This window comes from Lissotriton vulgaris, chromosome 11 (genome assembly GCF_964263255.1).
Source record: "Lissotriton vulgaris chromosome 11, aLisVul1.2, whole genome shotgun sequence".
Lineage (NCBI taxonomy): Eukaryota > Metazoa > Chordata > Amphibia > Caudata > Salamandridae > Lissotriton > Lissotriton vulgaris.
In genome coordinates this window covers 649,210,067-649,235,622 of record NC_141699.1, presented here as the reverse complement: position 1 = coordinate 649,235,622, position 25,556 = coordinate 649,210,067, and positions in this window count along the sequence as shown.

Here is a 25,556-nt window from a genome sequence, read left to right as displayed (position 1 = left end):
AAGTTCACCAACCCACCCGACACCTCTGCTCTGCTTCACTCTCACTCGCACACATTCCCCGCATCCTAAAAAGCAAAACAGGAGGTCGCTCATTCTCCTATATTGAACCCAAGACATTGAACTACCTCCATCAACACATCAGAGACTCTTTACTTCTTGAGTTCTGGAACAAGCTGAAAATCTTGCTCCTCGTATAAGCACCTTGGGAACCACAAACTTACACACATGCCCAAGTGCCTGGATACCCTTACGGGTGATTAGTATTATACAAAATAACATAAAGTAACAGTATAACTGTTGAACAATAACATTTGAAAGAAAAAAGAAGAAAATAAATTCCTTCATTGCTGTCATAGCCAAAACATTGAAATAAGCAAACAGGATGTCTTGGGGGGCGGGGGGGGGTGTTATTTTGATTTGAATTGTGATAAAACTTAGACCATTAATTCCAAAGTGTTTAAGCTTTATTTTGCTTATTTTTGATATTTCAACAAAGACATTCCTTCATCAATAGAGCATGTCTTTTCAAAGAAACACCACATTAGTAAATCACACAATTGAAAAACGTTTGAAATAGAACTGTACACAACAGTTAGGTAGTGCAAAAAAACCCTTTGTGAGAACAAATAATAATATATGGAACGTTTTTGCAAATAAATGATAACAACAAATTAATAATCACAAGAAAAACATCAATAACTCATGTGTGCCAGCCTGAATTTAAATCAGTCCTACATTCGTATTAACACCAGATGGACAGTTACTCATTTTCGAAACACATCTTTCCTGTCCTGCCTGTGAGAGGATGGGGATACCTAACCTACTGGTGGGTGTTGTCAGAAGCTGCTGAGGGAAATAATATTTAACATTCCTCATGACACACCCCATCAACAGTAACCCATACTCAACGCCAACGCATTTCGAATCCCTAACAAATCCGGTATTCTCTTCAGGACTTGGACTTGGTATTTTGGCTCTTAATTGTGGTGTGGAGTTGTTCCACAGGAACTGATGTTCAGAAACGTTGCTTCAAATCTTAAATTGTGATTGAAGCTTCAAATGTATGTGACGTGTGAGACAACTCAGTGGTGTCAGTACATTATCTTAAAATCGAAAAAAGCCATAATTGATGCAGATGCTTTTGAACAACAGCTGCTCCCAAATTGTGTCTGTTTCCTGTAGTTCTTTCTCTATACTGTGGGAAATATCAATCCAACATGCTACTCTGCTTCCAAACTGGCAGCCATAGCTAAAATATTGGCACAACTGTTCTAATCTATTCTTTTTATAGTTTACTTTTATTATTTCCCAAAAGTGAATAATATAGGTACATTAAAGTGAGAGTCACCGTATTCCAAAGCTTCAAATCGCTTTCAATCACCTAGCGTAATTAATATGCCATCTAGGGATGCCCGAACAATCAGGTCGGCTGGGTCAATCAGCGGACCTTCACCTTCATCTTCACTGTCTTCCGTGCAAGACTTGCACGGAAGACAGTGAAGATGAAGGTGAAGGTGAAGGTCTGGTGAGGTGACTCTCGACAGTCGTTCAGCCTGTCGTCTCCTGAATCAAGCTAACAAGCGAGGAACATACCAAAGGTCCAGTTTTGCAGGTCATTCACTGACCGCATAGGAGGTGCTCTCACTCTACATTGTCCTGATGAAGACCCCAAAATGAGGTGTGAATAACCCTTATAGCAAGCGGGGTCGAAATGTAGACTACACCACTACCTCACACTTATGGAACTGAACTAGAAGTGAGGAATCCATCCCATGTGTGAAGAGCTTTAGGGAACTTGTGATCTTGTTAGACTGTAAAGGTCTTTCTTCATTTATTTTGTGATTGTGCTATTGTCACACTACCTTTACCCAGTCCCCCACATATCCAATCACCCCCCTCTTACCCAATTTACCCTTTCTTTCCCCTCACTGAGAGCACGCTCAATTTTATATACAGACAACTTTGACTAACAAGAGTTATGTTTGTATTCTGTTGACTTAATATTGTGAGTTATACTTTTGGAGCTATATAATTGATTTTGAGTCTCCTTTTTCCTCACTATGTTCATTAAATTCATGATGTGCTAAAGTTATATGATGACTATGGGATGAATTTTTTGCCATTTCATTAACTATTTGAATGTTTGTAAGCCATTACATACCTGAATGAACAAACACTGACCCTTTTTTCAATGTACCTAACTAATGACCCAGGTCAGGCAGTTTCAGGGTAGACCCCGTTGAAACTCAACACTAATTGGCCTGCAGCACTGATTGTGCCAGCTACTTAAGCAGCCCTTTTACACATGTCTCAGGTCTTCCACTGCAGCCTGTGTGTAGTTTTAAACTTCCATTTCGACCTGGCAAAATAAACTTTTTTGCCAGGCCTAAACCTTCCTTTTTGATACATGTAATGAACCCCTAGGGTAGGCCCTAAACACCCCAGAGGCCAGGGTGCAGTCTGTTTAAAAAGGTAGACATATACTTTTAACTTTTATATGTCCTGGTAGCAAAAAACTCCTAAATTGGTTTTTCACCGCTGCAAGGCATACTTTTCCTATAGGATCAAATTTGGTCTCCTTATTACTTTTAATAAGTGATAACTTCCGATTTAGAGCAAGTAGGAATGTCAAGTCTGGTGTCCAAAGAATTGTAAGTTGAAGCCTTCTTTGACTGTAAAGTTGGATTTTAAGTCACAATTTTGAAAATGACACTTTTAGAAAGTTGCCATTTTTTGTTCCAATTATTTGGTGCCTGCAGCCTGTATCCTGGGTCACATGACTAGGTGTAGCTGGCAGTTGGCCTTTGTGTTTTGCTCCCAAACAGTGAGAGGTGGGGGTATAGGTTTTGGCATAATGGGCCAACATCTCTGACTTGATTAGGGGGAAGAGCTGTCACCTACCACCCTGACACATCACAAAGGCTCCGCCTAAGCACACTCATAAAGGATTTGACGCTAGTCTTTTGTGTCCACAGACAAGGGCAAGGGCAGGGAGGCAGGACATTTCAAGCACCTTGAGCGGAACCCTCTATAAACTTGTCTTACTTCAAAGCTGGCACCAAGGATAAATAGTGGATCCTCAGACCCAAATCTTCAGTACAACACTGGACCTGTGGAAGGTTCAGAAGGACTGCTGTGCAGCTCCTCAAGAAGTACTGCTACTCTGTTGCTCTGCTACCAGGCTGCCATGCTTCTTGAGAGAAAAGAACTGGACCTACAACTAGAATCCAGGACCACCGGAGTGACTACAAGGGCAAGTTGATTGGCCTCCTGATCAGATCCTCAGGGACAGAAAAGGCTCCAACCACCTTGAACTCAGCACCTGGACTCTGTCTGCTGTGAGTCCTTCCCTCAGGTGGTGCCAACTCAGTCCTGGACCCTAGGAAGTAGCCAGAAGGTGCTTGCCAGCCCGGCTGTAGTCTTGTGATCAGAAATGGCGCTGCATGATGCCTCTCCTCTCAGCTACATCAGAACAGCCGCTACAAGACGCATCCCTGACTCAGGACCTCAAATTGCAGGCTGCAGCTTCCTCAGAATATCTGCTGCACTATGCATTCTCGATGCAGACCTTCACATCGCAAGCCCCTCATTAATGGCATTCTTGATGGCGACTCTGGCCTTTGCATTGCAGCCCCTCAGGTTCCTCAGAACTGCTGCTGGCCGACTATCTTTGACGTGAGATCTCGCAATGCTCCACAACCAGGATTTAAGGGACTTTGTTCAGCTGCCCTAACCTGGTTCCTATATCCAGCCCACACTTCATTGCAGTTTGTCTGAACTTTTCACTTTCTATATTTGACGCTTTGTGCTTCTAGGCACTAATTTCATATAAATCTTTCAAACTGCATATCTCCGGTTCTACTTATTGGAATTTTGTAGTTGCGGTTTCAAATAATGTATTAAATCTTACTCTATTTTCTAAACTGGTGTAGGATTTTTCTTGTGTTGTCTTTTTACTTTATTATTGTGTGCTGAATAAATATTTTACACATTGCCTCTGAATTAATTCTCACTGCTTTTGTGCCAAGCTAGATAATTTGGGGTTTGCTTGTGTTTCACCCTGACAGATATTGTAGTTTCTGCTTAAGTAGGGTTTCACCCCCTCAACCAGTAATCCAATTTCCTACAGGCAGCAACCATGTTCTTGTGTTTTAATTTGAATTCATATTCTAGGCTGTCAGTGTGCTGCCTTTTGAAGGAAATATCTAGGTACTTAATCGATGTCAGGTTCCAACTGCAATATTGAAACTTTTCTCCTTTCAATATGCCCCTAATGATGAAAGCAGGACAGTTCCAAAGTCTTCTCCCTGCAGATTGTTTTGGTTTTCGTGCAACGCAGTGCAGTAAGCAAATTTGGTAACTGTGTTGCATAAGGGAGAATCACACTCCTGAGCCATATCTATTAGGTTTGGCCTGCAGCTTCTGTCATCCCTTGCAATTGTTCAGGATTTGCACTGGAAACACACTTCTCTAATAAACATTCCTATATCAAGATGTCCATAGAATAATCCCATGCACAACACAAATGAAATGCCTCTTTTGTTTATTACATAGTCTAGCTATCTCAATAGACTGGGTTGGGCATCACAACCTATGGGTGTTTTTTGATAATCCATCCATGTTCTCTCTCCCCCCAGGAATGCACCCTTTGCGCAAAGGTGTGCAAAGCAGCGCAAATTAGTAATTACACTTAAAAGGGGCACCTTTCCAGGGCAAAATACTTTTTGTCCTGGAAAAAAATTACCAATGTGCCGCTTTGCCTGGCTTTCTATCACTTTGCACGCATGCAAAGCTTCATTAAATCTTTGTTATCTTCCTACTTACTTTGCCTGGCTTTCTATCGCTTTATAAGGGTAGAAAACTGCATTAAATATTCACTTTACAAAGTTAAGCATGAAGCAGAAAAAAACAGGTGAACATTTGAGAGCTGACCAGCAGGTGGCAGTGCAACACTACATTTGACTATGTGCGCACGGAAGTCGAGTGAAAAAGCTTTGCTTAAAATTGTTACGCAAGGATATCATTGCAGAATAATATCTCATCAAAAATGTTGTTTTCCGTCAATGTGAATATAATACAGGTAGTAAAAAGATGTGTCCATAGATACATTTGGTAAACTTAAGTTGTAAAACTGTGGAAGAGCTGGAGACTGCCGAACAGAAAATATACGCAAAGAGGGAACGTAAAGTATTTTAGATTTTTTCAAAAATGCATCCTGCCGCGTTGCAAGAGTTCTTCGTTGAATATTGAACACTTTGGTTTTCTCTTTTCAAGGTTTACTTAATAACAAGAATATCAGCTCGTATGAGGTTAGTAATACGCAAGTCTGTTTTTATGTTTTCACACGTCTTCCGCATAATCATTCGATAGAGTAGATTTTGTTGAAACCGGTTTGAACCTTCTATCGAGACAAATGTCCCCAAGAGTCGTCACCGCCCCGGGCCACCTCCGTTGATTTTAGCCTACCTTAGGAAGTTCATAGGGCCGTTTAAAGACGTCCGTTGACAATTATACAATCAAACCGGATTTTCGGTGCACGTCTTAACTTTAAATTGATGGATAGACCGTGTGATGACATTCAGAGAATGAGTTTGGAGCGATGTAAGAGGAGAAAGGAGTGAGAGAATGAAGGGGAGGAAGGGATAGAAACATCTAGGGGCACGTTTATCAAAAAGTCCAGCAACACAGCAAGCCACCTTCGTGCTCTGCCTACCACTGAAAGATCAGGAAATGTGCCCTATTTAATGTTATACAGCGCATTCCTGTCTTTTCCCTGGATTACTCCCAGGCTGCCCCGGGCCAACGAAGTTGGCCCCTCTAAGAGGGCGGCCACCCTTAGTGCCACACGATGGCTCAGACACCAGTAGCGTTCTAGTGTCGGGGACCTGTGTGGGTCCCCTGGTGACGTCACTTCCGGCGAGGGAGGGGGGGAGTGTGGTAACGCACTTGCGTTAGCGCACTAGTGTTCCGCTAGGCGGAACAGGAAACGCGTCACGCGGAAACGGAAGGCGGCCATCTTTAGCCATTGGCGCCTACCGCTTCGCGTAGTGCAGAAGTGTAAACCCGGCGCTCCGTCTAAAATAAAGAATAACTTGAATTTCACCAAGCGTATCTCTTCTTTTGAGATTCCATAATGGCGACGAGGCATCGGAACTGACACAGAACCCCGGAAGCAAGCGGAAGGGCAATTGTGGTCAGAGGACGCTGACTCTACCGGCGGACTCGTGTTCCACGTGCTGCACATCACGACGGAGCGTGGCAGAGGCCTACACTCGGCCCCACATGGAACTCAACCCTACCGAAGCACACAGGAAGGCCCAGCTGAGGAGGTAGGCCGGCAGACCCAGGGCATCGGGAGCTGCGGAGGCTCAGACTGGCGAGCGAGCGTAGCGACTGTGCCCGCGCCATCAGAGGGGGGCCCAAGGGCTGTGGGGAGCACCACCCCAGAGAGAGCAGGACTTACCGAGCAAGCTGGCGGAGCAGGGTGAAGACAGGGGAGAGTCTTCGACCACTCGCCCTGAAGAGACCACAGGGAAGCAAGCAGTAGGAGGGGCAGGGGCGCCAACACTACCCACCCCTTCCGACGCACATCTAAGGGAAGACAGCGAGAGTGACCCAGAAGAAGGGGACCCCACCAGGCATAACGCCCCGGGCAGCCCCCAAGGGAAGACAGTTTCTGGCCAACCCACCAGGACCAGAGAGGGCAGAATGGCGGTGCACTCGTCGTCCCTCACGCAACTGGTACCGTTCCTGACCAACCCAGGGGAACCGGAGAGACAATGGGAGGACTGGAAGAGGTACTTCCTCAACTACCTCGACGCTTTAGAGGAGGAAGCGGGCGCTCCATACTCAAGTAAACGCAGGAAGAAAATCTTGCTACACAACCTGGGCCCGGAGGGGATAAGAATCTACGACACCATCGTGAAAGTAGAAAGAGATGCCGCAGACACCGATGTGTTCAGCCACACCATTGCTGACCTAGACGCACACTTCCGGCCTGTGGTTTGCGTCGCGATTGACCGCCACAATTTTTTCCAAAGGAAACAAAAGAGTAGCGAAACCGTAGATGAATATGTGGTTGCCCTGCAGAAACTCGCCATCTCATGCAAATTCGGCGCTCTACACGACGAGCTCATCCGAGACCAAATTATCATGCACACGTCGAGCTCCCATGTCCAGGAGAAGCTATGGGTAAACGGAGATGCCCCACTCAAAGAAATTTGGGCCATGGTCAAGAAAGCCGAATTATCAAAACGCTGTGCCCAAGCAGCTAAAAAGGACTCAGGTGGCACGCAGTCAGTGTGCCAGATATCGACACAACAGAAAGGGGAACGCCCGAGGCAAAAGGAGCCGCAGAAAAAACTGGAGGGCAGGAAGCAGAAGTCCACATTTCCCGCCGACCAGAGAGGTGCTAAGGAAGGACGTCCGAGTTGTTACAGGTGTGGGAGTGTCAACCATCTTGGAAATGATAAAGCGTGCCCAGCGTTCCGAGCAAAGTGCTCGTTTTGCGGAATATTTGGGCATTACGAGAAAGTATGCCGCCGAAAACCGAAAGGGGCGACAGTGAAGTACGTTGACCGAGAACAGCAAGACGATACCAATGAATCGGAGGGAACTGATGACCAGGAGGAAATACTGTACATTGATGTCCAAGTACTGGAAATGGACGACTTGGGTAACGACAAGCCCCGATTGGACATGCACATCGGAGGTATTCCGTTGGAAATGATCGCGGACAGCGGAGCCCCCATCTCGATCATCCAAAGGAAAGTATGGGAAGACAAATTTGCGTCCACGCACGGTGAAGAACTACGTCCAATGGACTTGCGTCCAGTCACGTACACAGGGCAGAAGATCCCGATGTTGGGGTATTGTCCCCTGTCGTTCGAGTTCAGAGACCGCCAGGCAATATGCAAACTGTACGTAGCAGAGAAAGGCCCCTCAGTCCTGAGCTGGAGAGACCAGGGAGCCTTAGGGATCCAGTTGAATCCGGGTGGTATCGAGAAGATCCTACTTATGGACATGGAGAAAAGAGACGATGTGGAGTCGTGGAAGAGGGCGTACCCAAGAGTGTTCAATGGCCAAATCGGGGAGCTGGCGAAATACAAACACCTAATCAGGCTAAAGGAAGGAGCAACGCCAGTGGTGCATAAAGTAAGGAACATCCCGTTCAGGAGCAGAGAGGCAGTACAACAAGAGTTGGACAGACTCGAGAAGGAAGGGGTGATCAGAGCCATAGAAAGTGCAGAGTGGCTCTCCCCCTTGGTGGTAGCTCAGAAACCCAACGGCAAAGTCAGGCTATGCGTGGACCTGAGAGAATTGAACAAAAACATACTCGTGGACAAGTTCCCCCAACCACGCATAAACGAGATGTTGTCAAAGACCAAAAACATCAAATAGTTCTCGACAGTGGACCTGTCATCGGCATACCATCAGGTCAAGCTACACCCCTCCTGTACACACCTCACCTCCTTCATCACACCTTTCGGCTGTTATGAATTCCTAAGGATGCCGTTCGGCCTAGCTTCGGCAGCCGCAGTCTTTCAAAAGATGATGCACAAATTGCTGAGAGGAGTAGTCGACGTTCAATTCTTTCAGGATGACATCCTGGTAATGGGGAAATCCATGCACGACCACAATGAGAAGCTCCACAAAGTGTTCAAGATCCTCCAAGACAACGGCCTGACAGCAGAATGGTCTAAATGCAGATTGGGAGTGAAATCAGTCACTTATTTAGGGCACGAAATTAGCGAAGAAGGAATCAGGCCCAAAGCCGCCAACATGAAGGCCATTCAAGACGCACCCACCCCAAGCAAGAAGGAGGACGTTCGGTCATTCTTAGGAATGGCCGAATACTACAGCAAGTTCGTGCCACAATTCGCCTCCAAGACGCACCACCTACGACAACTGCTCAAGGAGAAGAACAGGTTCCTGTGGGGTCAAGCGGAACAAGAAGAGTTCGAGACTTTAAAGAAAGAGATGAGCGCCACCATCCCGCTCAAAGGATTCGATCCCCAGGCACAAACCATCCTCACGACAGACGCGAGTGACCGGGGACTGGGGGCAGTCTTAATGCAACGTACTGAGGAAGGGGATTTGCACACCGTCAGCTTCGCATCCAGGTCTCTAGCCCCCAATGAAGAGAAGTTCAGCGTGGTGGAGAAGGAGATGCTGGCAGTAGTGTGGGCCATGGAGAGATTCCGCCAGTACCTATGGGGAGCGCGATTCTTAGTAAAAACGGACCATAAACCCTTAGTCCGTGTGTTGACATCAAGTGGCCATGCGCATGCCACACCTAGGATCGCAAAGATGACCTTACGTTTGTTAGACTTCCTCTACGACGTGGAACACATCCCCGGGCCACAAAACAAAGTGGCGGACTTTCTCAGCAGGGCAGCTGCCATGGAAACGAGGAATGACCAAGAAGAACAGGAATGGGCAGGCTATGTGGTCGCCACGATCCAGGAGGCAGAGAAAGCGATAAGTATGCAAGAGTGGGAAGAAGCATACAAGGAGGATGTTGATCTGGAAGCTATCAAGGGGTATGTAGTCCACGGATGGCCAGAAAAGAGGCACCTAAGAGAAGAACTCCGAAGGTACTGGGAGGTCAGAGAGGAGTTATCGCTAGCCGAAGATTCCATCTTTCTGTTGAGAGGAGACAAGGTGATACCACCCAAGGGAGTACTAGAACGCCTGATGGGACTACTACATGAAGGGCACCAGGGCATCACAAAAACCAAAGCCCTTGCCAGACAAGCTTATTGGTGGCCGGCTGTCGATGCGCAGATAGAAAGGCACGTGAGACAGTGCGAATCTTGTGCCAAAGCAGACAAGTCCCAAAACCTGATCAGACCACCCCTGGGGAAATTCCCCATACCGGATGGCCCATGGGAAGTGCTGTCAGTAGACATCTTAGGGCCGGTCCTAAACAAAACAGGGACCCAGAAATATGTAGTAGCGCTGGTGGACAAATACTCCAAATGGCCAGAAATCGAAGTAAAGGAAAACATGGACACGGAGGCAGTGGTGAACTTCTTACAGTCCACATTCCTAAGGGAGGGCATTCCAAAGATCATCGTTAGCGATAACGGCCCTCAGTTCACTTCGACAAGATGGACAACCTTCACCGAAAGGAATGGGATTGAAGTGAAGCACCCACCCATTTACCACCCCGCAGGGAATGGCCAAGTGGAGCGGTTTAACCGCGTGATCATGGGAACCATCCAAGCGGCCATCAACGACGGGTTGGATTGGGAGAAGGAACTGGAGAAGATGGTATGGGCGTACAGAATCACCCCAGGCAGCACTGGGTACAGCCCTTTCAAGATTTTGAGGGGAAGAGAAGCGTTCACCAAGGACAATCAGGCGTGGAGGAAGTTGGTGATCCAGAGCAAATGGTCTCCAGCAATAGTGAAAAGGAACCTAGAAAGAGCACAGGAGATCTATACCACGCACTTCAACAAGAACCACAAAGTGAAGAGGACAGAGCTGGAGAAAGGGGACTGGGTTAGAGTAAAACTAGCAGTCCACAAGAAGAAGGGTGAGAGCAAGTTCTCGCCGCCATTACAAGTCTTGGAACCATATGACCGATCAGCATTGCTAAGCGACGGAAAGGTATGGTCGCAGGACAGGATGGCCAAGTGCAGCAGGACAATCAAAGAGGAATGCGACGTGGAAGATGGTATGGAGAATGTCGGAAGAGATGGAGAAGGAGAAAGTAACAGAGGAAGGAACGTGGACGTGGAAGAAGGACAGCAGGAAGTAGCCGAGGAGGAATGTGGTGCAGGAGAGCGAGAGGAACAGAGAAGTGAAGGGAATGAAGAGAAGGACAAGGACATGACAGACAAGAGTGGTACTCAAGGTAATGGAAGCATGGAACAGGAGTGCAGAGAAGGAATGATGAAGGTGAGAACCAGAGTGGGAAGAGAAGTGAAGACACCTGAGAGATTCAAGGACTTTAACATGGACTGGAAGTAAGAACTTTTGTTGTTGAGTTACTGTGAGTAAAGGGGGGAGATATGTGGTAACGCACTTGCGTTAGCGCACTAGTGTTCCGCTAGGCGGAACAGGAAACGCGTCACGCGGAAACGGAAGGCGGCCATCTTTAGCCATTGGCGCCTACCGCTTCGCGTAGTGCAGAAGTGTAAACCCGGCGCTCCGTCTAAAATAAAGAATAACTTGAATTTCACCAAGCGTATCTCTTCTTTTGAGATTCCATAATGGCGACGAGGCATCGGAACTGACACAGAACCCCGGAAGCAAGCGGAAGGGCAATTGTGGTCAGAGGACGCTGACTCCGTTGCCACCCACCAAGCGCCCTCTTTAGTCCTGGCCGTCGACAGTACCCCTCCTCCTGCAGAGCCGATCTGCCCGATCGCTGTTTATGCTGCGTGGATCCAGGGTGAGTCGCCCTTCCCTCTGGTCCTCCCAGCCGCCAGGGCTTTCCTCGCTTTTCCCTTGTTTTTCCTGACATGTCTCCTTGTGTCGGCACGGGTTGGTGAGCAGGTTCCGGGGGAGGGGGGGTTTTAGGGGTGAGCAGGCACCGGGGGGGGGGGGGGGGGGGGAATAGGTCCCGTACATGGCTGTTGCTCGTTGGGGGTTCTTTGGCTGTTGGGGTTGGCTTGCCCTTGGGCCATGGAGGGTTGTGCAGGTCCCTGGGTTTCTCCGGGGATGTGCGTGGCTGGGTGGGGGTGGACCTGTTTTCGGCTTTCTCGCGGGGGGAGGGGGGGTTTGGAGGCCCTGCTCTCTGGTGCGCTGGGGTAGCGGTTAGCGGGGTTTGGCTTCTGGGGTGTGCTTGCCGCGTGGGTCCCGGGGTGGGGGAGGGTGGTTTCTGCATTTCGGGGCGGGGTTGCGCTGTGAGGGCCGGTGATGCATCTGGTTCCCGGGGTTCGGCCTAGGGAGACGTGGATCTGGCTTGCGGCGTTGCGAGATGGGGAGGGGGGTTGCACCCTTGCTGCCTCGGCGTGCGGGGGGGCTTGGGGTGGTGGTGGTGTTGTCGGCCGCTACCATCGTGCGGCCATGCTTGGTCCCTCCCACGGGGGTGGGGAGGAGGGTTTGCAGCCTTTTGTCTCAGCGTGCAGGGGTAGGGGGTGGTAGCGTTAGATTGGTTAAGCTTTCGGGGGTGACACTGTTCTGCACTTTTCTTGTCCGGGTTGCGGGGGTAGGGCAGTGTTAGGCATGTTCCTGCTCCCGTGGCCACGCTTGCCCCCTCCCGCAGGCTTACCGGGTAGGGGGTAGGGGAGAGTGGCTGTTTAACTAATATACTGTTTTGTCACTCATTCCTCGCACGCTTCTTTTGAAGCTGGAGGTCTGGATTGGCTATCACTTCATGGATTGCAATCTTGTGCTTAAAGTCGTGGCAATGTTTGTGTCGAAGCGGCTTGTGCATCAGCTGTCGGTGCGCTCTATTAAAGCTGCCTTTACCCCTGCATGCCCCTCCCTTCCCCCTCACCTGGGGGCGGCGCACCACATCTACGGTGGCAGTGGAGTGCAGGAGTTAGGAGAAATGTGGTTCCGTCCTGGTGGCCCCCCACACCCCCCACTACCCATGGTCGGTAGCAGCTTTCTTTTACCTCACACTCCTAGTCGAACTGCCTGCTGGCCCTGGCAGTTGAATTTACAAATCAGGCAGAGCCGGCATGTTTGCGGTGGGGGAGGGGGCGGACGGAGGCCTTGCCGTGGACCTGGCGCTCGCTTGCCAGGCGGGCCGGGGGCTGGGGGGGCACGCGGGCCTCAGTACACGCTCTTGCTCCCCCCCTTTTTTATCGCTGGGTTTGCTCAGGGAAACCTCGGGAGGCGGAGGATAGGTGTCAGCAGTTCCAGGCATGCACAGCGCTGCTGCTGGGTTACTTATCATGTGTATTTTATGCAGCTACGGCCACAGTGGCTCTCAGTGCCTTTTCAAATGTGTATGTTTTTCATTGTTTTGGCTAGTGAAATGAGCTCGCAGTGCACCCCTAGTTCTTCATGGCTCTTAAGCCGGGGTCTAGCTTTGTGCTTCACAGTGCTGCCTGGAGTTGAGGGGTTAGGGCAATTGACGTCTTTTTCTAGTTCTATGTCCATGCAGGAACAATGCAAAAGAGGACGCCGGGGCCCCCCTTGGAAGGCCATGGGAGAGATCGTTGGAGAAAAAGAAAAAAAAAAGGGGGCAGCACACCAGTGTGCCTGAGTACCGGAAAACAGGTGTGGGATGAGGCTACCATGTGTTTTTTAATTCCAAAATGTCTGTTGGCAAGAAATTTAACGACGCAGAGGACTTTGAATTTGGTCAGGAGGAGGTATGGTCTGACACTCTGCGTGTAAGGGGCAGGTCGGTCTCGGGAGGGGAAGGTGCCGTAAGGGGTTTCAACCAGCAACGTGATTTTAAGCATGCGAGGGGGGCACTGCTAACCTTTCATTTCATCTTATATACAGAATTGTCACTCAGGGGACTAATTTTCAGGCTCGGATCACACATACGCTTAGCCTCCCATTCTTGAGTAAGTAAGTCCTGGGACTGAGGGACGCGGGCTCAGCAGTGACGGCAGTAGGTCGGGCCTAGCTAGTGGAGTGTTAAGGATATGTCTGACTCTGACTTTATCCCCGTAGATTGAGTGATGCAAGCCCGACGATACGCCTTGGCGAGCCAGGGCTCCCCATCTCTTTATACGCAGAAGTCGCAGGTGGACGATTCGTTGCCGGATGCTACGCAGGAAGCACCGTTGGCGGCGTTTATTCGTATGGCCAAAGGAAGGGGTCTGACTTGGGCCACATGGATCTTGAAGGACGTCGAATCTGAGGACTCGGGCGTCATCTGTGAGCCCCCCCGGACCTTCGAGGGAATCGAAGCGGGCCCGCAAGCCCACGTCCAAGGAATTCCCGCCAGACCCGCTGCCAGCCATAGCCAGGGAATTGCATGTATAGAAGTAGGCGGTGCCCCTGCCGGTCACCCTTCAGCCCTTGGCACCTGTCGCTCCCCAAGACAATCTCCTGACCGCGGCAGGGTACGCTACACGTGAAGATCTGGGTAAGTTCTTGGACACTCTGAAAGACTTCATGGCAGAGCTGAGGGGGGAACGGGTTACCCCTTCTCCAGCCCCGCCGGTCAGTGTCCCAGCAGTTGGAGCCGGAGGGGCTAGGGCGGCGGCATCAGTGTGGGTGAATCTGGTGAAGGTGCTGCAGACTCTGCTGGGGGCTCCCCCCATAGCCCGAGTGTTTCTTTGGTGGTCATGGTTTGAAAAGACAGGGATTTAGGAACATAGATTTCAAATGGACATGAACTGACAACAAAGAATACTGGGATTGACAATACACATTAGGGCATATAGAAAAAAGGTGCTTTATTTAATTTTATTATTATTGAGGATCAGAATTTTTTTTTTTAACATTCATTGGTTTAGATTCAACAATGATTCTTATGTTATGCACTTTAAGCTTTTTGTGGATTGCAATACAATTCAATATAAATATACAAATAGATTCAGAAGGTACAAAAATTATATATATACAAGAATATATATTAGACAGAAAACATGGCTAGAAATAATTTGTAATTGCTACGCGCGTTTCGGCTATGAGCCTTCATCAGGAAGCCATGGTATGTGTTCCAAATGTACCTATACAAAATACATGAAAAATCCATATCAGTGTCAGTATAAAGTCCTAATACTAAAGTTACATGAGCAATCAAAACATTTGAACTATTATTTACAAAACTATGGCTAAAAACAGGAGGGAAGAAAACTTAATATATACATATACACATTGTTGCATACACTATCTTGGACTCATCTTGCTTTTGATATCCATTTCAAGAGCTTTGCCCTTATTTCTGATTTTGCATAAAATAATGAACTAGAGAAGGGTTCTTATATCATGAAATAATGGCTAGCGGGTGATCGATGGTAACTGAGTAAATCACTGTATCTGTACTCAAGCTTAATGAATATCTACACTATCTGGAAGAAAGGTACAGAGGAAAAACAAGAACAGAGGGTAGGAGTTGATAGAGAAGGGTGAGGGAGATGGAGAGGATGAAGACAAGAGAAAGAGGGAAAGAAAAGGAAATGGTCAAAAGATTGGTTTAACATGCTGAGAGGCAGTTAGGAAAAGAGCAGAATATGAAATGGGGAAGGAAGGAAGGAAAGGAGTGGTGTAATGTTTAGGAAAAAGGTGAAAAGTAGTGAAATACTACTTGTGTGTTTGAATATTGCCTTACCAAATATGATATTGCAGCCGCAATATCGAAGGGGTGGGCTCTAGATACACGTGTGGTGTTGCACTGAGGCCAGGGTGTGGCACTGTTTAACTCTTCACTGTGGAAACAGCAGAACATAGGTATATGTCTAATAGCAATGATGGTAATAAGGTAAGTGAGGGCCATCACACAAGGAATTGATTACCTGGTGGTGGAATGCATGCAGTGTATATATGCGGTGCTGCCTTGTGGTCTTGTATATTCATGAAGCTGTGGGGGAAACACAGGAGAAAATGAAGGTAATTACAGATTGACTCTTGGCAGGGAAAGGGTGATGCTTCTTTTAGTTGAAAGGAATGCAGCGTTTAAGGGTGGGTAATACTAATCAGGACTAAACAGGGCTAATGGTGTGGCCTAATCAGTAAAACTAGATTTGAAGAATGGAGAAAAAGTCTGTGTTACCTGGGCAATGTGGCGGTACGACGTAGCGTGGGATAATCCGGGAGGTGTCACAAGGAGCGGGACATCTTGGTTTAAACTGCGCGAGAACGTGAGAATTAATGATGAAAAAAGACAAAAGAATAAAGATAAAATAAAAAACAGGAAAGGGGTTTGATAGAATGAGCCCTTATGGATAACGGATGCCAGGTAGGTCCCTGTTTTGATATCGGTTGGCGGTTTTATTGTTCCTCGCTCCAGGTGAAATAAAGCAAACAAAGCATTTCTGCAAGGAATAATCGGTCAGGAGAAGGTGACACTAGGTTTCTTGCAAGGCTTGCTGGGCAAATTTAACTTCGCCGCCAGAATCATACCGGCCGGGAGGGTCTTTGCTCGCAGAATTGCCAGGGCTACAGTGAAGGTCAACAGGAGGTACCACTTAGTCAGACTCAGTAGAGGGATGAAGGAGGACTTAAGAATGTGGTCAAGCTTCTTGGAAGACTTCAATGGTTCAGTGGTTTGGAGGGCGCCTTGGGCGGGGTCTCCAGAACTCTCTCTCTTCACGGATGCGTCAGGAAGAGAGGGCTTCGGGGTCATCTTGAACACAGAGTGGTGCACGCATTGATGGCTCAATGTGTGGCATAAGAAGAAGATCACAGCGAACATTACGGTCTTAGAACTCTTCCCGATAGTTATGGCATTCCACCTGTAGCCAGCAGCGCTGGCGGCATGTAGGGTCTTGTTCTGGTTAGACATTTTGGCGGTGATGCAAGCCATCAATTCACATTCAGCGTCCTGCCCGCTAGTCTTGTGCTTACTCAGGGAACTGGTGAGGGTGTGCTTTGTGAACAACGTCGAGTGTAGAGTGCAACATATACAAGGAGTGCAAAACATAGCGGTTGACGCTCTTTCTCACTTTCAGTGGCACAGGTTTTGGGAGGCATGGCCGCAAGCAAGGGAGGTGATGACCCCTTTCCCAGCACATCTGTGGTTCTTACTGAATCTGAAAGGTGCTTGATGGGGCTAGGTGAGCTGTCCTTGGAACCTCGGATGATCAAGCAGTACCGGGCCGGTGTGGAGAAGTTTTGCGCAGTAACCGGTGCTTGGGATCAAGTGAGCCCTTCCCTGGAGAACAGGACTCAGGACTTCATAATGTGGGCCAAAGACCAGGGAAAGTCACAACCGTGGATAGCAGGACACCTGTCAGCAATCAGCCACCACGCTGGGTTGAGGGGGCAGTTAGATCCTACCAAGTCCTTCCTAATAAGTTCAACTCTGAAGGGTTGGACCAGGAGCGAGCCGCGAGCACCCGACACCAGGTCAGCCACAGACTTTGTAACTCTACAGGGGATGCTAGATTGGGTGGACAGGGCCACTCACTCAGTTTTGAAGCAGCTCTTTTCTCAGCAACTTTTGGGTTGGCTTACTTCTGAGCTTTTCGAATGGGGGAGCTGGTAGCGAAATCTAAACAGGACACATCAGGTGTAGCCTTGTCCAGACAGGATGCAGTACTGACAGAAGAGTTCCTGACTTTAAGGCTGCGGAGATGATCGAAAACAGACCAGGAAGGGGCAGGTAAAGTGATAGTGTTGAACAAACTGGAGATCGCCAAGTATTGTCCAGTGCTCCTAGTCGCGAGATACCTGCCGTTGCTCCCCTCTAGCGAGGGTTACCTCCTGATGCACGCAGATGGTACCCCTTTGACCAAATATCAAGTACAGCGCATAATGGATGTGTGTTTAAAACTCTCAGGCAATAAGGTCCAGGGCAAGCGTTTTTGCAGTCACTCATTTAGAATAGGGGCAGCAACCACGGCCTTCCAGGTGGGCTTGCCAGTGGAACACATCAAACAAGTTGGGCAGTGGGAGCCCCCTAGGCAAGGGCTTGTGCTCCACCAGCACATTTGATGGGCATCATTGTTTTGCCCCTCCTGATGATCAGATAGTGGTAATTACATTGGATCTGCCCCCACCCCCAGGAGGGGGGCAGAAAGCCCACTAGACACCAGGGACATGTAAACAATATATATATGGGGTGGGGACTCCCCATCATGGACATGGCCATGCCTCCATCCTACTGCACCCCACCTAAAAAAAAGCTGGCAGTCATTCTGCCTCCCCCCCCCCCCCCCCCCCCCGGGTAACACGGGTTCACAGCAACAAGGATTTTTTGTCTGGGGACACCCGACATGCGTTGGAATAGCTTGAAGCAAAAAATTCTTCAGAGACTGGGCAGGGGGACTCGCCACCCGACGTAATGGTAATATACCTAGGAGGTAATGATTTGGTTCCCCTAGGGCGTAGGGACCTGCTTCAGGAGATGAGGGGCACTTTGTGCGAATTGAGTAACATGCTGGGGTCCTGTGAACTATGGTGGTCCGAAATGACGCCTAGGCTGTTTTGGCAGGGTCTCACGGTCAGGGGATGCCATGGAGACCTTGCACAGGCGGGTGAACAGCGGGATGCACACATTCACGGAGCAAAGAGTTTTTGGTTTTGTCAGGCATGGGTTGCAGCATGCAAAATGCACGGGGTGCTTTGTAGACGATGGGATATACCTATCCAAAGTGGGTATGGACCTATTTCTGCTAGACTTAGGCGAGGCATTGGTAGCAGCAGGTTGTAAGTGAAGGTTAGTATAAGGTGGGGGGCCCTGGGGCGGCAGGGGCCACACCCAGAGTCATGGTAGAGTTACAGGGCGATCCAAAGGCTGTAAGGTACAGAAGGGTACCCTCTACAGGAGCACAGTGAGGGTGCTAAAGCCAATTATCCCCCAGGGAGGTCCTCGCGTGGGATCCTGGAGGAGCGACGGTGCCCCGTTAGTCCTACGGGCGGTTGTGGACCTGAGCAACCGGGGGTTGCCTGCAACTCTCCTTCCCCTCATAGCGGGGAGTGGCGTGAGTAAGGGGTGGGCTGGAGGTCCACCGGTGGGAGGGGCTAACCCTTCCCTCAAAGTGACAACACCCCGCGGTTAATACCACTGGGGTTTTATGGCTCAAGAGGTGGGCAGGTGGCGAGGGGCTGCCTGCCCCTGGATCGCCCGTAAGATAACCCAACATGTTGGCATATTGTTATGCAAATAAACCTGCAGCAGTGTCTGGTATTCAGCTAATTGTTGTGGGAGGGCTGGGGTATGGGCCGATATTGGCACTATGCACAATGGATAACCTACCGCCAACAAAGGCGCCCAAGGGGATCTGCATAGTAAGGAAGATTGTTTTTGTTCGTGGAAGGTACACCTTCCTGCACAAAAACAATCCTAAGAATGCAACACTCATGTAAGAATGAATAATTAGGGAGAAATAAAGATATTGCTCCACATTACAGCTCACCAGGGGATGCGTAGCATTTTAACACATTCCCAGGTCTGCCAGAAATGGAGAATCTGGGAATATGCCAAAATCCATGGGTGGATTTTTGGGAACACCCACGCTCCACCCATGAAATGCCTCCCTGGGGCACAGTAAGACAATTCAGCATTTGTGTAGCTGTGGTCCGTGCAGGTAACAGCAGTGGGGACGGGTGGGAGGAGGATTCCGACAGACGATGCCAAGGCAGGATTTAGGGGTGGTTGATCCGGGTGGGATGGGGGATTCCGACGGACGATGCCGAGGCTGGATTTGTGCTGTGTCGCGTTACTCTAGATTTCTCAAGCCACACAGGGCCACACATGGTGGCCTTGCGTGGCTTGATAAATCTTACTTAGTAGTTGCATCGCCCTTGCGCCCCCTTGCCGGGTGCCTAGGTGACGCAACTGCATGATAAATATGCCCGATATATTTTTAACTGCACTTAGAAACAGTAGACGTAAAATATGATGATCTATAGAAACTAATAGCAACAATAATCAAAGAAATAGTAATTATTATTGCTACTACATTAATATTGTAGTTGTTGCTTCCCGAGCAGACTGAGTCTTTTATTTAGCCTTTAGTGTAATGATGATTAGTGCGCAGGGTGCGCTGATGTCATTTCCACTTAAGTGGAAGTAAAACTAGCCAATCGGCACGTTTTACTTTCCCTGCTTCAGTATTCAGGGGGAATATCTTAGCCCCCGGAGCACTGAATGGGTTGAGGGAGGTATCACTGGAAAGGGGAGAATCACCCCCTTCCAGTCGTATCCATGCTTGCGATTTTGCACAGGATAGCGATCCTCAAGCAGGGGTCCAACCGCTAGATACCAGGGATGGGGAGAGCAGCCCCCTAGGCTAGGGCTTGTGCTCCACCAGCACATTTGATGGGCATCATTGTTCCCCCCCCCCTGATGATCAGATAGTGGTAATTACATCGGATCTACCCCACCCTCAGGACGGGGGCAGAAAGCCCACTAGACACCAGGGACATGTAAACAATATATATATATGGGGTGGGGACTCCCCATCATGGACATGGCCATGCCTCCATCCTACTGCACCCCACCTAAAAAAAAGCTGGCAGTCATTCTGCCTCCCCCCCCGGGTAGATGAGGGGGATTACCATCAATCTGCCCTGGGTGGGGGTGGCAGAAAGCAGACTAGACAGCAGAGACATATGAATACATTATATAGGCATGGGGTCTGCCCATCATGGGCATGGCCAGGCCCTCACCCCCCTAAAAAATGCAGCCTTTCTGTGCCCCCCTCCCCCCAAGGGGGCAGATGGGGTGATTACCCTCAATTTGCCACTCCGGGTGGAAGAAAGCCCAATAGCCCTCAGGGCTTAATGAAAAAACAATAGGGGTGAGGACTGGCTACCATTTGTTTTTTTAACATTATGTTTATTGGCAATTTCTCAATATAATAACACACAGAATAAAATCACAGATCTCCATGTTAGTCATGCCTCTAAGGGTATAGGTATCTCAGTAATACAGTGGTTGCAGTACAAAACAATAGCAATGAAGTATCATCTCCATAGTTGTGGTATCTTGTAATATTGGTCCCCTACCATAGCATGGAATTCAATACATTGCACAGCTATAATGTAGCTGCCCTTCACATATCAACACAAGAACACCACATAGCATAAATAAACCAACAGTGTAAATAGTGGGCTCCAGGTCCTCTGCCATACTTTCCATGTAACACAAACAAGAAAGGAAGCAAAAGGGGTAGGGCAGGGGTTCAGGCTGGGAGGTATTCCCCTCCATCTTCATGTGTGGTTGGGGCAGACATGTGCAGCAGGGCGGGGCTGTGCACTTTGCAATCCAGGACCCTTTTTACAAGAGATGGCTGCTACAGTCATCACCAGGCGCTCATGACACCTCATCCCCCCAAGGTGCAGCGCTTCCGTCCCCATACATGCCTCTATACAGCCGATCCCCCTACGCTCACAGATACTGGACTGCTTGAGGGTAAAGACCCATGACGGCCATGGTTTTCAAAGGCTTCCATCACTTCCGCTCACAGCGGCGCTATTGGCCTCCTCCGTATGCCGCTAGCTTGCTCTCTGCAGGGTGTTTTTGATCCTCCGCTCGGGCCCATTTCCTAACCATTGACTTCCACCTGGCCACCATCGGCCCAACCATTGATTTCCTGGTCATGGTGATTTCTCTTTTGGCCAACACCAACCCCAAGTTGAACAAGCCGGCAGACCTCCAAGCAAGCCCACATCATATGACAAAAATCGGCCTCTGCTAGGGCACAGTGAGGGCAGCATTTAGCCTTACTTTATAGATCCTAATTAGCCCCTTTGGGGTGCGGTGAGCATGATGAAGATAGTTGGAAGGAATGACTTTTAAACAGAAATTGCAAGAGACCTTCTGTGGGTTTGCCAGCATTTTAATCCATTCTCAGTCTGTGAGTTCCCTGCCCCATAATGGGGCTGTCCACCATGGGCATGGCCATGCTCCCACCCCAAAATAATGTGCTGGGATGAGGATGATTGCCCTCATTTTGCCCAACAGTGGGCAGAAAGCCCACTATACATCAGGGACTGCATGTATGCATTATTTGTTTGGGGTGGGTATGATCTACCCCGGGCATGCTCCTGTGCTCCTCCCCACCCTCCTTTAGACTGTCTGCACCCTTGTGGGTGATAGAGGTATTCACCCCCAATCTGTCTTCAATTCCAATAGAAGCCCAGGTGAGATGTGCAGGACATATAACCTGGGCTTCTATTGGAATTCTATAACGCATATATTAGCAAGCCTATTATCGCCATTTTAGCGGCAGTTTCCTACCGCAGAAACAGCGATAATTTTAATGAGGTTCTTGCTAATATGCCCCTGTGTTTTTCGCTTCTAAATATTAGTTTTTATCTCATCTCAACACCTAACTATAACTTCATCTCATCAATTGCTTTTTTCGGTGTTTTTTTAACATTAGTTAAGATCTTATCGCGATATCCAACGGTAATATCACTTTAACCTTTGTTTTATTCAGGGATATGCTGTGTTTTTTATCATATGCCCAACTTCTTCAGGACACCTGAAGCCAATACCCCCTGTGGGAAAGGTCTTCTGCTGTGCACAGTGAGGGTTTGGCCACAGGAACTGCACCTTACTCCCCCCACAGACGGCCAACCCTCCGCTGCACAAGATTTTCAACCTGTGGAATAGTCCTTGATGTGTATAGCCAAAGCCAATTCACATTGTGGGATTCGTAGCAGGGCCTGACCACTGGCCGGGCCATTAGCCCAACCCCTCTGGAGGTGGAGAACCCTGCTGTGCAGGGTCAAAGTTGATGCACAGCAGAGGTTTGCAGGAAAGTTGTTTTACATTTGCTGTCAGCTGAAGGGTGAAGTCATCATGGTGCAAATCAGCAAACAAGGCTTGAACAGGTTGCTTGGTACAATTAATTAACGGATTTTGGCATCTGGCCAGACCCTGCGACCAACTCCCTCGCTGGTCGCCAACCCCCATAAGCCAGCCATAAGACAACACGTGGGCTGTCCTGCCAATGATGGTCAACCCTCCACAGGCACCCAGGTAGCATTGTCTTCTCCTTTCCTGTCTTCTCCTTTCTAAAAATAAATCATTTTTTGGGTGCAGCATTACTCCCGCAGTACATGCCATAAAATGGTAATGGGGTACCGTGCGGGGTTCACGCGGAGGGAATAATCACATGTGAAAGGTTAGCCGCTGGTCTAACTTATAATATGATTAAAAAAACAGAAATTAACTGAACAAAATGAAGATTGAAGTGAAGTTACATTTAGGTAAGGTTCTAAGACATTAATTTACGTTACTTAACAGAAATTCACTGAAAAAAACAAAGTTTAAAGTGACATAATAGTAAAGTGTTGGAAAGAGACATGAGCTAACATTAATAAAAAATGAAAAAAGCACTAAATGACACCAGTTATAGTTTAGTCAAAAAACTGTAACTACTGCCACTATAACGCAATGCTTATGACCTTTCATATTATGTCACTTACGACATGTTAAAATTAAGAAAAGGGGATGAGAATATGGGCTGGGTGTTGAGAATGGAATGATGCAGGGACTAGTTGTAAACAAGTGCATGATCAGAGAGCACATTACAGTTTTTTACTCCATCCTGGAGAGGAGCTGTGTATTTTGTATACTTGTTGTCCTAACCTCTTCGAAGAGTATTTGTTTCATGTGTCTTTTAAGGTAGTGGTTTTATTGATTGTAAACTTGTAGCCCATTGGTGCACTCTGAACAAGTCTTGAGTAGTATGTGTCTCATTCTTATTTTTGATTTTGGTACCCAGCTTTTGAGTTGCATGTGCTCTGCCATGGATATGTCTGGAGCTTGGTCTGTGCAGACTTTGGATCAAGCACAGACTGATTTTTTCATTTGTGGGCTTTTTGTCAATAAGGATAAAGTCTTATATATTAAGTTGCTATGGTACAGGTGATTATTCGTCCCAGTGATCTATAAACAGGCTTTTGGTCTTCTTCCTTGGCTATTATATGAATAGGGTGAATCCATCATTTACTCCCTGCATATCTGGGTGCATGCAGGGGTACTTGTGTAATGTAAACACAACATCAGACTGCTGGACTGATGGATGAGAGCCCGTCTACCTTTATAAGAAGTTTAACAGAAAGGCGAGGAAATGGTCAGTGCCACAAGACTGAGGTGAGCTTGTTCTGTAATATGGTGCGACGTTAGATTTCTTCTGAATTGCAGGAAAGGAGAGCAGTTTGGATGTCAGCAAGGATGCGTTTTCATATTTTGGCTACATATGCTGATTAGACTGGCCTTATGATTTCGTTCTGCTTTTCCAATCTAGTGATGTCTTAGATCCTTTGGGCTCAATGCAGAATGTTTCAGTGACAGGTATGATTCAGTTTTGTTTTTGAAGGCCTTGTATATCATGCAGCTGGTCTTGAAAATAATGCCTGCCTGATGGGCTGCCAGTGAAGTTCCTTCAGTTTTAAGCTGATATGGTTGAATTTGTTCAGACCCTTGAAGAGATGACCTACAGTATGTATATGTAGTTGGGGAGGCGATACTTTGCCACTATCCAGTTTTATAGAAAAGCTTCATTTAGTTTTTAGGAGAGAGTAGGTACCATCCATTTTAATTTTCTTCTCTATGTGTTCCTTCTGGAGAGGTCTGGTCAAAGGAGGAATACAAGTGATATTACGTTTGCTGTCAGCTTAGAGGAGAAGCCATCATGGTACAAGTCAACAAGCCAGGCTTGAACAGGTTGCTTGGCACTATTGGTGAACAGAGTTTGTAGAGTTAAGCGTTAAGCCTCTGCTCAACATACAGTTTTGGATGATCCTAATTCATGTTTTAAGTTCCTGCATGTTGAGTATTGTCCACTGAGGAGATTTTGAGTGTTGGAAATGGCCATTCCTGCAGAATCATCCCCAAACTTTTGCCTCCCTCCTCCCCTTTTTGCTGAATTCCTCTTTGTTGGCTTTAAGACTCTGTGTACATTACCACTACTAAACAGTACTGAAGTGCTTGTGCTCGCCTTAAAATATGGTAGAATTGGCGTATACCCAATTAGCATATTAAATTTATTTATAAGTCCCTAGTAAACGGCACTAAATGTACCCAAGGCCTGTAAATTAAATGCTGCTAGTGGGCCTGTACGATTGATTTTGCAACCCATTTAAGTAGCCCTTTAAGCATGTCTTATGTCTGCCATTGCAGAGCATGTGTGTGCAGTTTAACCCGCCATTTTGGCTTGGCAAAATAAACCTTTTTCCAGGTCCAACCTTCCTTTTTAATACAAATAACCCACCCCTAAGGTTGTCCCTGGAAAGCCCAAGGGCAGGGTGCAGTGTACATAAAATGTTGAACATGTACTTTTGAGTTTTACATGTCCTGGTAGTGAAACATGCTTAAATGCATTATTCAGTACTGCGAGACCTGTCTCTCCCATGGCATAACATTGGAGTTGCCTTATTACATTTTATAAGTGTAACTTCCAAATGGGAAGAGATAACTCTTTCAAGTTTACTGTCTTCGGGATCCTAATTGAAAATCCTAATTTATGGTGAAGTCGGATTTTAAATTACAATTCTGAAATTGCCACTTTTAGAAAGATGACATGTTCTTGCCATTGCCATTTGGTGCCTGCAGCCTGTTTCTGATCACATGACTGGGTGTAGTTGGCAGTTGGGCTTTGTGCATTCCTACTTGACAACCACCCATAATGTGAGTTTAGTTGTTACTGAATTGACCATCACTGTCAGAATGGGAGGGAGGAGCTGGACTCAGCCCCACTTACATCTGAATAGGCTATTGTCCTGTCTCCAAACAAATGGCTGCATAACCCCTGTAGTTAATCTGGTGCCAGGCCTGGGAAGGCAGGGCATTTGTGAACTTCAAAGGCATGCCTCTGAAAGCTTCTCCCCACTTCAAAGGCACAACTGTGTATAAAAGGAGGACCTCAGACACCACCACTTCAGTACACTTTTGGACCTGTGGATACTCTGCCAGTAAGAAGGACAGCTGTGCTGCTGAAGGACCCAATTGCTGGGATACCCTATTGGGTGATTAGCCACACTTTATAAATCCTGACTGATGATTGATTGTT